At 38.7% G+C, this 15,709-nt stretch overlaps 2 long non-coding RNA genes across 3 annotated transcripts in view; one reads left to right on the top strand and one right to left on the bottom strand.

The window, feature by feature from the left end:
* LOC138143543 (uncharacterized) overlaps window positions 1–15,709 on the bottom strand; it is a 141,502-nt gene that overhangs the window by 10,897 nt on the left and 114,896 nt on the right. The window lies entirely within an intron of this gene.
* The window catches only part of LOC138143544 (uncharacterized), a 35,148-nt gene that overhangs the window by 18,504 nt on the left and 935 nt on the right, over window positions 1–15,709 (top strand). The gene's annotated exons all lie outside the window — the stretch shown is intronic.

The raw sequence follows: 15,709 nt of genomic DNA, 5'->3' as shown, positions 1-15,709 counted from the left end.
CACATAAGGGCTTATATAGCCTTCTCCTGGCTCAGAGAATGTAACAATCTTATTGACCCACTGGCCAATCAAGAAGTATCTACTGAAAAACAAGCCTCCCACCTCAGGCTCCAGGTGCACTTTAGCCTAGGGGCAGGGAAGATCTTTAAATTTACATTCCCATTACACCTCCCTCTGGAAAAGTAACTCTAGAGTATCACTATATCTGTGAATAGTGTTTTTCCTATAGGTTGACAGCAAAGAAGTGGGCATAATAATCCATGCCTTGCCTACTTCACAAGACATATTTGAGGATCAAATATGATTATGGATGTGAAGACTATAAAGTGTTCTTCAAATAAATGTAAAGATTATAATTATTATTTCATAATGCTGTTTTCCCTGTACTAATTCAACAAGTGCAGATTAGATAGGAACCCTGTGCTTGGGAAGCTTATTGTATCAGCCCTGTCATCTGGGCATTTAAGGCCAGTACACATATGAAGGAGACATCAGACCACTGGGATGGTGAGTGAAGTAATAGCAGCTCCCATCACTTTAGATTCTTTAACTCAACCCTCAAAGCTCAGTATTTCTTCCTTCACCTGCCTCCTCTTCCTGGTATTGGTCTTTGAGCCAATCTTTCATAAATTACAGTTCTTATCCTTTGCTGGTAAAAGCATCCTATAGCCTCTTCTGTATCCTGGTGTGGTCTTAGACAGGTCAAAACGCCTCTAATCCTCTTCAGTACTCCAAAGTTTTGCCTTAAATACTCGGATCAGGACAGGACTCATATTTTGCTGAGGAAAACAAGGAGAATGAACAAAATAATGTTTGTCATGTATTGTTAATGGCTTTATTGGGAGGAAGTGAGGAGGTTTAGTTATTATCATTCCCAAGATTTAGACAATTTAGCAATATTTTTTCTCTTTTAAAAATGTTCTTTTTAATGTTATTAAGAAATCAAATAAATCCACTTTTGAGGATCTAGTTCCAAGTTAATAACTATAGGCTTGCTGTATAAGAGCTATAGAGGAAAAAATATTTAAATAGGGAAATTATCATGAATCTAATTTAGGTCATTGTAAACCCATGAACAGCAAAAGATGTTGCATTTTGCCAACTAGAAGGAAGTGACTGTGTGTGTGTGTGTGTGTGTGTGTGTGTGTGTGTGTGTGTATTAATCATGGGAAATAGCAGGAAGAAAATTAATTCCTTCACTAACTTCAATGAATCTGTGATCTCATCCATGGGAACTCTTTCCAACATGTAACAATTCATCCACACCTTCTAATACTGTCTCATTTATCTTATCCATGTCCTCCAATAAATATTTCGTGATGGGTTTGTGTTTTGAGATGACAAAGCAACCCTCTTATTGACCACTGAGTAGGAAGAGCTGGTGACTCAGTGGACCTTTCAAAAAGGTATGACCACCTTTGGTTCTGGTTTCTCTCCTTTTCCTCTCTGCTGTAGAGCATGGAAGTCTCCTTTGAGCCTTGGACTGGCCTTAGGAGTTTGAGAGGACTGATGGTCCCAGCCCCATTGGGTCAAGCTGATTGGTGTCAGAGAAGGTCCCAAAGAGGAAGAGTAGGAGAAGTCCAAGCCGATGCCTGGCTGTCTAGTAGACACAGACTGAGGGAACAGTGCAGGGTAGCTAGACTTATTAAGCAATCCCACAAGCTGCTTAATGTTCTGGTAAGGTTTAAGCAGCAGCTTCCCAGGGGTATATAACCATAGTTACAAATTAAGTCACAGAATCCTATTTTTAAGCATCTGTCAGTATGCAGTTGTGTGAGTTTTGTATTTAAGGAAATAAATGTCTGTCCCATACCTGATCCCTATTGTACACTGACTACCTTTCTACTCTCCCTTTGTAGAAATTCTGGATATGAACCCAAACCCAAATGTTAAGTAAACCATTCCCAAGGGGGAATCAGGGTGAGGTAGCATGTGAGGAAAGGAAGCCTAAGCACAGCCATGAGGGCCCAGGTTCTGTCAGTACTGAACTCAATACTGCCTTCTTCTTGTGTAGGATCCTAAAGCAGACAAGTTTCACAGTGGGAAAGGATCGGGCACATGTCCTACCCCCTGATTCCAGCAGTAGATTATGATTGTTAGATGGTCCTCCTGCTAAATGACTGGTCCAACTTCTTTTCTGATTGTGCATCTCTATGATGAAATTTTTTTTATGCTACTTGTGCAACATTTACCATTGTTTTATGCTCTACCTGTTTCCACCCATCACATATCATATTGCAAATGGTGTTTTGCTGATTGTATCAAGCCCCATAACATTACAGAGACTTCTAAAGAAGATTCATGAATACTCAAAGAATCTGGCCCAACAATCTATACAGGAAAGACGAGGGGGAAGAAGCATATTGTGCATTTGACTGGACAGCCCACTGGACAGCTCCATTAGTACAAGTCTCTTGGACAGAAACCAGATGGAAATTAGAATTTTCATTCATATTTCTCCAAAATTCTTGTTACTTTGACCTGTATCTTCTTTTAAATTTGTTTTTTTTAAGTTTTTTTCTCTACCAAATAAAGTACAGTTGGTTTTACTTGACCTATATCCACTGTCTTTTAAGCATTCCATGTTACTTATTTTAACAGCTGCTTAAGCTAATATTGACAGGCATAGCAGAGTTTACTGAAATAATAATACTCAAGAGAGAAAGGAAATGAAGATATACAACTAAAAAAATTGTACTACTAAATTCTTTGCTATTTATTGTATAATTATGTTGTTCTATCTCCCTGTTTTAAAAATAGCAGTTAAATGTGCTAATTTTATCATGACATTCAATTAAGACATCTCGAAGGTACTTTGTATTCATGATCCTAGAGAAAGAGTTTTCTTTGAAACATGTATTTTGCATCGAAGTAGAATGATACAGTGGAAAGACTGTGGGACTTGAGTCAGCAGAGACCCAGGTTCAAACTCTTGCTTCTGACACTAAAACAAGTCACTCATCCTCTTACCTAATTTGTAAAAGGGGGTAAATAATACTCATTTAGCATAGTCTCTGTTGCATATCAGTTGCTTAAAGAGAGCTTGTTGACTTGATTTGTTGTTTGGAAAGAAATATTGCTTTGTAAACCTTAAAGCACTATCTATGTGTGAGTAATTATAAATAGGGCAGCTAGGTGGTACAGCACATAGAGTGCTATGCCTAAGGTTAGGGACACTCATCTTCCTGAGTTCAAATCTGGCCTCAGAAACTTACAAGCTGTGTGTCCCGGGGCAAGTCACTTGACCCCGTTTAGCTCAGTTTCTTCATCTGTAAAATGAGCCAGAGAAGGAAATGGCAAACAGCTCTAGAATTTTTGCCCGAAAAACCCCAAATGGGGTCATAGAGAGTCAGACACAACTGAAATGACTGAATGACAACAAAATTTGTAAATAGTATGCTGACCATAATTTTGAGAACCAAAAATAGGGACATGTTTGACAAATGTGACTCCTTTTAAAAATTTCTCATTTGCAAATTGTACTTTTATTTCTTAAAATCAATACTATCCCAGAAAATAGAGGACCTATATTCGTTGTACTCTTGCTGAATGCTACATGGTCAGCATGCTGTCTAGTCCCACCTTACTTATGCCACTTTTGGGGGCTTTGTATCAAGAAACTCTGTACAGGTGCCTCAGGTAATGAGAAGAAGGAAAACATAATACCGATTCTAAGATGATCTTGGCTCCTACTCTACTGGAAGATTCAAGCTCTCTGCTGTGAATCCCCTCATCTACCCTCATCTCCATCTCTATCTCTACACTCATCCACAGTCACTTAGAGATAAACATTTTCCATAAGCATTTTGCTGCTGCTACTGAAAGGGAAAGTGGGAAGGCCTTATTCTTCAGTAGCTTGTTGGAGAAGTTGAAACATAAAAATATTCACTTGTTTTCAAGAAAGAGAGACTGTGAGGCATAGTGAGTAGAGACGACCTTAAAGTCAGGAAAAAAAGTTCAAATCCTGCCTCTGATACATACAAGCTGTTAGACCTTGCACAAGTCACTTAACATCTTAATACCCTAAAGAATGCTTTTAAGACTAAGTTGGAGAAGGTACCAATTTGCATTGGTAGTAGGATGGGACTTATCAATGAAATCACAAATCCTAACCCTATATCCACAGGAAGCTGAGTATGGCATACTGTGTGAATTCTGTGTGAAACTTAGACCTCATTCATTCATTTGTTCATGCGTTGTGGCTCCACTTTTTCCCTCTTTCCCCTATGGTCACTCCTTATAGCTCAGTTAGCCCTCTCAATACTTTGTCCTCTCAGAATGTTGTTCCTCAGAAAGACCATACATTTTCTTGGCTTCACGCATTGACATAATGGTGGTTGCCAAATCTGTATCCCAGGCCGGAGTTCTCTTCCAAACTACAGGACCATATTTTTAATTACTTACTGAAAATTACTTATCCCTTCGAAGAAAATATTTGTAAATCCCAAATATCACTTTTTCTCCTCTGCAAACTTTTACATGATCCTGAAATTCTAATTTCTTTTGGTGGGACCATGATTCTTTCAGTCACCCATGCTTAAAAATGGAAGAGTTATCTTCTACATATTCCTCTAGAGGAGTAAGTCCAGAGGCCATCATTACCATAGATTGCAAAAACATATGTAAACTATTAGACAAACTATTGGTATTTTCAAGTCTTTCTATTGCTGTGTGACTTACACAACACAGGTGTAGCTGCTTTCACTGTTGTGTTTACTCAATCCTTCATACTGACCTACACTGTAATATGCTATTACTCAGTGCTGTAATAAATTGACTCATGGTGCTTATGTTATCAAAAGTTCCCACCAGCAAATATTTTTGAGGATTTCCTCATCTAGGGCTACATGTCTCAAACTTAGGAAACATTTGTGCTGTCACATATCCCAGATTTGGGGAGTGTTGGGACTCCAGGGATAACTGTGTGGGCAAGAAATGGCATAAATGTTCCTTTATGCATCCTTTACTAATTTGAACTTTTAGCAAGTGAATGTTCCCTGCTGTCATGTTCTTTGGCTCAACTTCCAGAATCTGCATGAGAGTTAGCTTATTGGCTTGTTCAGAATTAGCTGGTATAGTCAGACCTCATGTCCTCTTTTTTTCCTGCCTACTCCAAGTCCCGTGGATTCTTTTCCCTAAAGTTTCTGAAATCCATGCCTTCTTTTCCACACTTTCCTATAAGGCCTTTTGCCACATCTTCTCTTGCAGTAGCATCATCATTGGTTTTCCTGTATCTCATCCCTTTAATCAAACCTACAAAATACAATGAGATTAAACATATATGAACACCATTTTAATCAAGTCACTCCTTGGCCTAACATTTTTCAGTGGTTCTCCACTACCCACAGGAAAAAGTTCAAATTTCTAAGCCTGAAATTCCCTACTTTTAAAAACCATTTTAGTCATAGAATATTAGAACTGGAAAGGAACTTGGAGATTATTTAATCAAACTCCATCATTTTGCTAGTGAGGAAATTGAGGTCAACAAAGATGAAAAAACTTACTAGAGATGCCAGTTAAATGATGGCAGAACTACTATTTTACGACCTGTGAATGTTTTCCAACTTAAACCTTCTATTCAGGCCAGAATAGTCTACTCACCATTCTTCACACATACCTTTTTCATTTCATCTTTGATTCCCACCTTTGGATTACCATTCCTCTAAATCTCACCCATCCTTCAAAGCCTAGCTCTCTCTTAGGAAGAATGAATCTTATACTGGGAAGTATAGATAACACAAAAGAAGGAGATGGAAAGAATTGAAATCAGCAGTACTATAGAATCAGAAGGCAGCTAGGTGGTATAGTGGATAGAGTGCTGCATTTGGAGTCAGGACTGAGGTCAAATCTAGCCTCAAAGATTTACTACCTATGTGACCTTGGGCAAGTCACTTAACTTCTGTATACTCAGTTTCCTCATCTGATAATAATGGGAATAATAATATGGGGATAATAATAATCTACCTACAGGATTGTTGTGAGGATCAAATGAGATAATATTTATAAAAGTTCTTTGCAAATTCTATTTATATATCTATATAAATGCTAGATATCATTATCATTGTCATTATAAACAGTATCATCACAGTCATCATCATCATTATAATGGATATATCAAAAAAAGGGTAAAGGTGGATTTTGGAAACTCTGCCTGTTGCTAAGGACCAAACATAGTTTGACTTAAACTCCTCCAATATTCTAGAACGTACTATTAGAGCTATGTTTTGTGAGCACCTAGAAAGGGATCATTTAAGAGCCTCCAAGGTTTTATAAAAGATAAATCCAAGCTAGATCTACCTCATTTTCTTCTTTGACAGGCTTCCTAGATTGATGGGCCAGAGGAAAGTGATAAACACACCATACAAAGATTCCAACAAGACATTTGTCAAAGTTTTTCACATCCTTGTGGCTAAGATGGAGAGATGGCACATTTAGGAGAATTTGGAATTGGTTGTTCAGCAGAAACAAAGAGTAATGTTAATGGGTTGTTAACTTAGTTCTAAAAGATCTCTAGTGGAATGCCATTGTCCTTGGTCCTATTCTGTTGAACATTTTTATCAATAACTTAATGAAGACATAAATTATAAGCTTATATAAACCCTTTCAAGCTATATGAAGCTATATAATTACAGGTAAGATACCTCACAATGCCCACAAGCAACTCTAAAATTCTAAATTATAGAGAGTTGCTAATCTGCCTTAAGGAAAGGAGTTTCCCACTGCGAGTTCCTCACACCAATGAAATCTCCGGTCTAGACCCTCGTCCCATCCCTCCCATGGAGCTGTCGAGTATAACTAAAACCCTGTATTTCAGGATCAAGAACCAAAAATATCCTGAAAAGCTATAATGACAGATCAAATCTAATAAGATTTGTGTGTTTTACTAGACTTTTGATTTTAATGATGCAGAGAATTCCCAATGAAGAAACTCCCTCTACCCATGAAGATCAGTACCTTCTCAACAGCATAAATTGTTAAATAGCCTGAGTCAATGAGAGGATAAGTGACTCACCCACTCACTCTGCGTTTCTTGACTCTGAAGCCAGATCTCTAGTCATTATTCCAGTGGTTCCACACTTTTTTGAACATTCACCCTACCAGTGAAAAATTTTGAGTTTATAACCTCAATATGTATATATTTGCTTATTTGTGAATTATATATGCATACCACAGCATGAGTAGTATGAAATAATATTTATAAAAAGCACTTAGCACAATATCTGGGCCATAGTGGGGACTATATAAATGCTTATTCCCTGCTCCCTTCCCTCTTACTGTAGTAATGCTTATATATATATATATATATGTATATTATATATACACACATACATACACACACATATAATAAAGGTTACAAAAATATATAAAAAAGATAAAGATGAAAAAATATTTGGTCCTATAGTCAATAGGGAACTGTTAGAATTTTTTGAGTAGGGGAGTGACATGGTCAAACTTGCACTTTCGGGAGATCATGTTGGCAGCTGTGTGGAGGCTTAGAAAAGGAAGATTCTTGAAACAGAAGGACCGATTAGGAAGCAATAGATAGGAAAGAGGTAGTGAGGTTCTGAATGAGACAAGAGAGGCTGTGAGCTTATATTTCAGAGGAAGGGGACAGAGAAAAGGTGTTCTAAGGGATAAAAGCAGGTAAAGTTGTGTTGTAGACAGGTGCCATAAATTACTTTCAAGGGGAGGGTGGAATTCAACCTACTTTCCACTCTCAGAATGGTTAATCGGACCCTCCTTGGGGCCAGTCCTCCAGAGGATTATGGCCTTTTTTAGAGACCGGCACATTATGCCACACTTCTATACAGATGAAATTTAGTAGGCATAACTGTGAAGTCCTACCCTTGGATTTAAAATATAGACTGCACAAGTATGGAAAGGGTAAAGAGATATGGTTAGGCAAGAATTTAAGTGAAAAATAACCAGAAGTTTTGGTGGATTGAAAGCTCAACATGAGTCAAAACTGTGACATGGTAGCTAAAAAAAATGTTAATGTGATATTAGGCTACAATAACAGAATTAAGATTGTTCAGAAAAAAGGAGGTCCAGCAGAACTTGATATTCTATGCTGGTACTACACTTGATCCTAGCCTAAAGGTCAAGAAGCAATACCCTATCCTGGTGAGGCCATGGTTGGAGAACTGGGTTGGAGTCAAATATTTTAGGAACAGCACTGACAAGGTGGAATGTGTGCCAAATAGACTGACCAACACGTACATGAAACCATGCCAAAAAAAGAAGTGGTTGAAGGAACTAGAAATTTTTAGCTTAGAGAAGAGTATACATACAGGGCTGTGATAGCAAGTAGTCTTGTCATTTAGAAAAAGGTCTTGAACTTAATTCTGTTTGGCTCCAATTGGAGAAACCAGGTGTGATGTGTAGAAATTATAGAGAGACAAAGTTAGGCTTAAGCCTTCAAACAAAAAAACTGGAGGACTAATTGATAAGGATGTCATTGAGAAAGTTCCTGATTAGGTCTGAGATTTATGGGATGAAGTTTTGAGGGATGGTTTTTTTGTTTGTTTGTTTTTTTCATTTTTCAAATGCTTTATTAACTTCTGGTTTACATTATTCATTTCCGCCAGGTTTTGAGTTACAAATTTTCTCCCCATTTTCCCCCTACCTACCGCCCCAAAACAGCAGTCCCACAGGATATCCCCTCCTCCAATTTGCTCTCTCCCATATCTTCTCCCATACCCCCTTTGACTTTTCCAGTTAGGGCATGGTGGATCTCTATGACCCAGTGCCTGTATAACTTATTTTCCAATTATATGTAAAATAGTATTAATAATAGTATATATATATATATTTATATTTAAACATTTCAGTTTAAAACTTTGAATTCCAAATTCATTTCCTTCCTCCCTCGTCACCCACCCTTACTGGGAAGATAAGCAATTCAGTATAGGTTGTACATGTGTAGCTAATGCAAAACATTACCATAGTAGATATATTGTAAAAGACTGACTATATTTCCCTCCCTCCTATCACACCTCCCCCTTGTTCTATTCTCTACTTTGATCCTGTCCCTTTTCAAAATGGGTGCTTCCAACTTCCCTCCCCCCCAAGCCTGCCCTCCCTTCCATCATCCCCCCTCTCATTCCCTTCCCCCCTACTCTCTTGTAGGATGAGATACCCTATTTAGTGTGTATGTCATTCCTTCCCTGAGCCAAATTCAATCAGAATAAGGTTGACCCATTCACTTTTGCCTTTCTATTCTTCCCCTCCATTGTAACCAGTTTCCCTTGCCTCTTCTATATGAGATAGTTTACCCCATTCTGTCTCTCCCCATCTCCTCCCATTATATTCCTCTCTCACCTCTTAATTTCACCTTTTAAGTATCATCCCTTCCTATTAAATTGGTCCTGTGCCCTCTATCTATGTATACCTATAAACATATACACACATATTCACATATGTATTCATATGCCCATATACCCTCCAATATATATATATATATACATATATATGTGTGTATATATATATATATATATATTCCCTTCAACTATTTTCATACTGAGAAAAGTTTAATTAGTTACAATTATCGTTTTTCCATGTAGGATTTTAATAGTTCAACTTTGATAAGTTCCTTATGATTTCTTTTCCCTCTTTACCTTCTCATGCTTCTCTTGCTTCTTGTATCTGAATGTCAAATTTTCTATTCAACTCTGGTTTTTTCATCAGAATGCTTGAAAGTACTCTATTCCACTGAATGACCATATTTGCCCCTGAAACATGATACTCAGTTTTGCTGGGTAGGTGATTCTTGGTTTTAATCCCAGCTCCTTTGACCTCTGGAATATCATATTCCAAGCCCTTTGAACCCTTAATATAGAAGCTGCCAGATCCTGAGTTATCCTGATTGTGTTTCCACAATATTCAAATTGTTTCTTCCTGGATGCTTGTAATATTCTCTCTTTGATCTGGGAACTTCAGAACGTGGATATAATATTTCTAGTTTTCTTTTTGGGATCTGTTTCAGGGGGTAATAGGTGGATTCTTTCAGCCTCTATTTTGCCCTCTGATTCTAAAACATCAGGGCAGTTTTCCTTGAAATTTCTTGGAGAATGATTTCTAGATTTTTCTTTGATCATGGCTTTCAGGTAGTCCAATAATTTTTAAATTATCTCTCCTGGATCTATTTTCCAGGTCAGTAGTTTTTCCCATGAGACATTTCACATTGCCTTCTATTCTTTCATTTGTTTGGATCTGTTTAACAGCATCTTGATTTCTCATAAAGTCATTAGCTTCCATTTGCTCCAATCTAATTCTGAATGAATGATTCTCCTCAGTGAGCTTTTGAGATTCTTTTTCCACCTGGCAAATTCAGGTTTTAATTCTCCTCATTGCCTTTTTGAGCCTCTTTTGCCATTTGAGTTAGTCTATTTTTTAAGGTGTTATTTTCCTCAGTCAGGCTGTTGACTCTCATTTCATAATTTTCTTGCATCATTCTCATTTCTCTTCCCAATTTTTCCTCCACTTCTCTTATCTGCTTCTTAAGGTTCTCTATGGCCTGTAACCAGCTTGTATTTTTCTTGGAAGCTTTTGCTGCAGGAGTTCTGACTTCACTGTCTTCCTCCTATTCCATGCTTTGATCCTTTTTGTCCCCAAAATAGGAGTCTAATGTTGGATTCTTTGCTTGGTTTGCTTCCTTTGCCTGGTCATCTTGCCACTCAATTACTTGACTTTTGGGCTTTTTGCCACAGTAGGACTCTGCCACCAGATGAGGGAGCTTCATTCCAAACACTGGGGCTTTCTCAGCTGCCGGAGGTATTAGTTGGGTGTTCTCTCTGAAGCCTCCACATGCTCTGGCAAGCTGGTCGGACACCCCAGGATCTCCACCCTAGACCACAATCCAGATCCAAGCAGGTTAAAGCAAGAGCGATTACCCTTCAGACTGGTCGCTTGGTCCCCCTACACTCTGCAGGGCAGGAGCTAAAGCTGCCACATAGGGGCAGCTATACAGCCAAGGCAGCGGCTTCTTGCCCCGGGGGCAAAAGCTGACGCACTCCCAAATACTGGGTCCCAAAGTCCACACTGCACTGACCTCTCACTTTGTCCTTAGCATCTATGTGTTGATAATTCTGGATTGACACAGCTGCTGGTTATCTGGAGTCCCTCCAGCTGTTGGTTGGTCAGGCCCACCCTGGGGCTAAAACCTGGCCATGGGGCTGGACTTGGCTCCCAGAGCACTGCTCTGGCCAATTCCTGCCGGCCTGCCCGGCTGTCCTCAGTGGGAGGTTAGCTTCTCTGTGTCATTTTGTGGGTTCTGTAGCTCCAAAGTTTGTTCAGAGTCCCCTTTTACATGAATTGGTGCTGGTGGGAGCTGGGGCTGTGTGGAGGTCTTGTTTCTACTCCACCACCTTGATTCTGCCTCCTGAGGGATGTTTTTAAACTTGCCTGTATTTGTGGATTGCATCATGTAGTTTCTTGGTAAGAAATATAAGCATGATAGCCATTATATATCTCCAGAAGTCTGCTGTGTGTGTTTGCTAATACTTTCACTAAAACACAAGCTTAGAGGAGGGAGCCAGATATGTATGAGAAAGTATATTTCAGTTTGATTTGACTGCCCTTCATCACCCCTCCAAATATTGGACTTTTGAAAGCAACTAATGGGCTATCTGTTTTAAACCACAAAAGTCGTTTGTGAAACATTGGAAAAGGTAGCTGAACTAACCAAAGATTCCAGCCAAATGTATTGCACTACACATACTGAAGCAACATGACATCAGAAAATATGTGGTTACTAAAAGATAATAATGCACCTGAAATATTATTCAATGCAGTTGAGTGGTCCCAAATCATTGTCTCCAAAGGGATATGATTACCCTATATCATTCCCCACCTTCTTGGAATAATTGCTTTTATGACTTACTATTTTTTTGTTGTTTTCATTTTTTATTCTTTATTTTTTGTTGTTCCTTTCATCCTTTTTTTCCTGCAGAAAGAGCAGGAAATTGCCTGTTAATAAGAAGAAACATGCTGTAAACAAGCCCTTATTTGTTTTTCTTAAACACTGAATGGAATATTTACTCAGGAGGAGATGAGTGTCTCCTAGAGAAACGTTCCATTCTCTATCCAGATCAAAAGCAGGAGAAGGCAAGACAAAAAGCATCAGAATCAGAAAATTCACATTTCAAATAAAAATCCTAATTGAACTGACTAAAACTTGAGTAGCTTCATCTAACTGGGTACCTTTGCTGTTAATTCCATGAATTGTCTTCCTTCTTAGTTTGTAACTGGATTATTATTTATATTGTCATGCTTTTATTTTAGAGCTTCTGAAACTGATGACCTGATGAGTTAAAGGAAGACAGATCTATCTGGTAAAAATCTTCAGTTGGTTGAAATTAAATAACTGGAAAAAAATGAGTAGTTTGTCTTCCTCTTAGAATAGTGTAGTGAAAAGAGCACCAGATTTAGAGTTTAGAATCTAGAATCCCAGCTGTACTGCTTTCTACTCCTGTGACATACAAATCATTTAACCTTCCTAGGTCTTGATTTCTTCTCTGTATAATATGGAAGTTGGACTAGGTGATTTTTAGGTCTTTGTAGACTTGGCCACTACCCTTTAGCTACCTATTCTCTTTGCCACTGAATGCCCACTGATGAATACCTCCCTAAACCTATGATTTGAGGAAGGACCCAGACAAGTCATGCTTCATTCTTCAGAGTTTGCCACATGTCACCTTTAGGGTATCTTTTCTCCCCACCTCCACTTTTTCAGCTCCCTTTTATGTGTGATCTACTCTCATTATCTATCAATTAATAAATCGACATATATTTATTAATATGTGCCAGGTACAACGCTAAGCACTGGGAATACCAAAAAAGGTTAAATAAAAGGGTGCCTACTCTCAGTCTAATGGAAGAGATGACATTCAAGCAACTATGCACAAACATAAAGGTTACAACTGGGAAAATAGATTTCAGAATAACAATAATAACAACTAGCAATTATATGGCACTTTTTTAAGGTTCATAAAACATATAGGATTAATTGGAAATAATCTCAGAGGGAAGGGAGTAAGTTTGAGGACTAGGAAAAGTGTCTTGTAGGAGGTGAGATTTTAGTTGGAAATTGAAGGAAACCAGGGAAGCTAGGTGATAATTTGAGGCAAGGAGGGCAGTTGCTGAAAATTTATAGAGTTGGGTTGTGGAATTTCTTGCTCAAGGAATAGCAAGGGAGCCAGTGTTACTGGATTGCAGAGTACATGGAAGTGAGGGGTTGTGGTGGTAAGAAATAAGAATGCTATAAAGGTAGGAAGGGGCCAGGTTATAAAAGTCCTTAAATGTAAAACAGAGGATTTTATACTTGATGCTGAAGGTGAAAGAAGCTATTGGAGTTTATTGAGTGGATGGAGCAGGGTGATATGGTCAGACTTGTGCTTTAAGAAGATTAGTTTGACAGCGTGGAAGACTGACTGGAATGAGGAGAGACTTGGGAAAGGAAGACCAACCAGAAGGCTATTGCAATAGTCCAGGCTTAAGGTGATGAGGGTCTGAATTAGGGTGGTGGCACTATCAGAGAAGAGAAAGGGGCTTACAGGAAAGATGTTACAAAAGTAAAATTGGAAAATGATTGGATTTAGGGAGTAAAAAAGAGTGAGGATTCAAACATGGCACCTAGGTGGTGAACCTGATGATTGGAAAGATGGTGGTACCCTCAACAGTAATAGTAAAGTTAGGAAGAAGGGAAGGTTGAGTTCAGTTTTGGACATGCTAATTTAAGCTGTCTACAGGACATCCAGTTAGATATGTCTAAAATTCAGCAAGATCCAAGGTTAGGAGAGAGATTACAACTGGGCAAATAGATTTGAGAATAACAACAGCAACAGCTAGCAATTATATGATACTTTTTAAGGTTCACAAACACTTCACAAAATTTAACTCATTTTATTCTCTCAACAACTCTGGGTGGTAGGAGCCATTATTATCCCCATTTTTACAGAAAAGGAGACTGAGACAGAAAGAAGTTAAATGACTTACCTGGGCATCACATAGCTAGTCTGAGACTTGATTTGAACTCAGAAGAATCATCAGCATAGAGATGATGACTGAATCCACAGACTGATGAAATCATCAAGAGAAATCATATATGGGAGAATAGAACAGAGTTGTGAGAGACCTCCACTGTTTGAAGGCATGATGTGGATGAAAATTCAGCAAAGGAGACTGAGAAGAAACCATCAGACAGGTAGGAGAATTGGGAGAGAGTAGTTTGGGGAAACCTAGAATGAAGAGAATAACAAGGAGAAGAGGGTGATCAAAAGTGTCAAAGGCTACAGAGAGGTCAACAAGAATAAGAGCAGAGAAAAAACCATTAGATTTGACAACTAAGAGATCATTGGTAACTTTGAAAAACTTTCAGTTAAATGATATACTTGGAAGTTAGACTGCAAAGAGTTAAGAAGAGAGTGAAAGGAAAGGCAGTGGGGGAATTAGATGTAGATGGCCTTTTCAAGGAGTTTAGTCATGAAAGGGAGGAGAGGTGTAGGAAAATAGCTAATGAAGATGGATCAAGTAAGGGTCTTTTGAGGATGAGGGAAAGATTGTACCTGTTTGTAGCTGTAAGGAAGTAGTTAGAAGACTGGGAGAAATAGAAAATTAGTGATGAAATAAGGGTTTTAGAGGGAATAATCTTCTGGAGAAGATGGGATGGAGTAGGATCATTTGTATACATAGAACAGTTTGCCTGGCATGGCAAAGGGCCATCTCTTCATGTGAGACTGGAGTGAAGATGGAGATCCAAGTGATATGAGGTGAGGAGGAGGGGAGAAAAAGGAGCTCTTGACAAATGGCCTAAATTTTTTCAGTGACATGAGGCAAGGTTCTTAGCTGAGAAAGTGTGGAGAAAGGGGAGCCATGGAAGCTTGAGGAGGGATGAAAAGTGTTGTAAAGCTGCTATAGTGAGTGAGATAGTGAATTGATTATGGAGGAAACAGATTGCCAGCTACTTGAACACATAGTCAATCTTTCTGCTTAATTGTATTTATATCCCCAGCACTTAGTACCCATCAGTAGTTGCTTAATGAATTCTTGCTGATTTTTATTTTCCTTTGGGTCTGGATCCTATGATCCTAGGGTACTGTAGGGTAAGGTACTGCCAAGGGGAGGCAGCTGAGCAGAGTCCTCTGTGCTGATTTGGTTAGCAGTAGATGGGACTGAAGGAAGCTGCAACTGGAAAATTCCTTTTCAGGTAAGGTTAGGCTCAAAGACTGAATAAGCCAAGATCAAAGCCTAGGCAGATGAGCAATAGAGCTGAAAAGGGTATAGGTAGGAATCAAAACCAAGAATTGGGATAAGGTCCAAGATGAGGCAAGTAAAAGGGAAGGCCTAGGATTGTGGTTGCAATTGTTTAGTGTCATGCAAATAACAAGCTCCCAGCCCTGAGAAGGAGGAATTTCATTTTGTCCACTTGACTGGCCCATGAGCATGTGTGTTTTATGATTAGCACTGTGTGGTTAACCCTGCCCTAGTTTCTCTAAAGTCCTTTCAGCTGGAATTCCTGCCACCACCCTTTATTCTACATGGTAATGACTGAATCCTTTGAGAAGGGAGAGGTGTAAGACTTAAGAAGCGAGGAGTAGTACTGGTTTTATTTATATCTGTCTTATGCCAGATCAAGTAGAGAGATAAATGATTGCCTAGCTAATTCTCTCTCTGTCTCTCTCTGTCTCTCTGTCTCTCTCTGTCTCTCTCT

The sequence above is a fragment of the Petaurus breviceps genome, unplaced genomic scaffold, assembly GCF_028583685.1.
Source record: "Petaurus breviceps papuanus isolate PSGF00001 unplaced genomic scaffold, PetGlider_PUasm1.0 90644, whole genome shotgun sequence".
NCBI lineage: Eukaryota > Metazoa > Chordata > Mammalia > Diprotodontia > Petauridae > Petaurus > Petaurus breviceps.
The sequence above is the reverse complement of the archived record's forward strand: the minus strand, read 5'-3'. Positions and strand labels throughout refer to the sequence as shown.